Genomic DNA, 1668 nt, shown 5'->3' with positions numbered 1-1668 from the left:
CCAGAGGAGCCCAGAAATTGGGCCCCACCTGAGACGGCCGTGGAACATGTTGTTTTCAGAGGTGGAGGAGCTGTGAGAAATCTCCAACTCTGCCAGTAAATGCGTTTACAGTTAAATGATGGCAGGCAATCAGAGGGATATTTTCTTTTTAGAAGTGGTGAGGGGAGGGGAATCCCATAGGGCGAATGTTCTCTTTCTCTGTGAGAGTAGGTTGTCTGTGCGCTTTCTATATAAAGAAATATACCCCCTGAGCTCCACAGAATTGCACTATCCTGCTGTTTAGAGACTCCTGGGCCATCTCGGGCAGATTGGTCTGCGTGGTGTCACCCGGGTACAAGTTTCTCTTTCTCTTGACTCCAGCTCCAGAATATTTGTCGCCGCATCTTCGGGGAAAGCCGCGCGGCCCTCCACAGCGGCCCCGCGGGAAGTGGCGGGATCGCCTCGCGTCTCTACGCGCTCCGCGCCGCCACCTCCACGCGGCGGGCATCCTGCGTGCGGCACAGGCTTGCCACTCCTCTAGCGACCCCTCGCTCGGTGCAGAGGTTAGAAGCTCACGCACCCACCCTCCTACCAAAGGCTGTGTGTGTGTGTCAAGAGCGCACGTGGGATACTGGGGAATCCCTCAGATTTTGAGCTAGGATGCTGGCGGGCGAATGCTACCAAGGTACTGATGGCTGGAGGTGGAGGGTCATGAAGAGAGGACCATTTCCCCTCCCCATTCCACAGGTGGGCCCATCCCCAGGTGGCCCCAGTGCTGCCTACGTTATTTATTGGCGGTTAGTGCTTTGGGAGAGGGATAATGCCACTGTCTTCTTGCCAAGCCCTCTGCCACCACTTTAGGGTGTCCAAAAGGTGTGAGAAGATCTGGGGAACCATTTACCCTGAATATTTGGCTGCCCAACAAGGAAATTCTATAAATAAAGCGCCAGCCCAGGACTACTTTAGTCAAGTGAAGCTGTGAGGCAGTGAGCGTATTGTAAGTAATTTTCTTCTTGGAACTATTTAAACAAAGCAGAACTACGGTGTAGGGGTTAAGAGCAGGAACCCTGGAGCCACACAGGCTTGGCCTCCTGGCCTCCCTGTGTACTGTGTGACTTGGATAAGTGACTTAACAGCTCTGGCCTTGTTTCCTCATTTGTCAAATAGCACTTCCTCCTGGGTTGTGTATGTAAAGTGTTTAGGAAGCATCCTATAACTTAGCTATTATCATTGATGTTATTATTGTGACTATTGTTATAAGGGGACTGGAACAGACAGCGGACATAATCTAATTAATTGTCTACATTTTCTGGTTTCGAAAAGAGGGGGTCTTAGGCATTGGAGTCCACAGGGTAGGCCAACAGTGTTACAAATGAGGTCCTTCTGGTACTAATCACACCTCCCCAGGAGGTAAGGAAGCGCTGTGTTGTTTTCAGGAATTCTTCTGGTTACCAGAGCGTCTCAGAGAATTTCTTCCGTGTTTTTCTTTTTCCATACCCATCCTAGTTCTCTTTTCCATCTCCCTGCCCCCACCAGGGTTTTTGTTTTTGTTTTTGTGTCCCTTCCCCTTTCTTCCCCACCACTTGCTGGCCTCAGGCACCACCACCTCCGGTCTCCCCCACTCTCTGCCCTCCCTTGGCTTGCCATCTTGGAGAAAATGAGACCAGGTGATGGCCCAAGTCCAGGTTC

The sequence above is a fragment of the Myotis lucifugus genome, unplaced genomic scaffold (assembly GCF_000147115.1).
Source record: "Myotis lucifugus unplaced genomic scaffold, Myoluc2.0 scaffold_8, whole genome shotgun sequence".
Classification (NCBI taxonomy): Eukaryota; Metazoa; Chordata; class Mammalia; order Chiroptera; family Vespertilionidae; genus Myotis; species Myotis lucifugus.
This window is presented reverse-complemented; position numbering follows the sequence as displayed.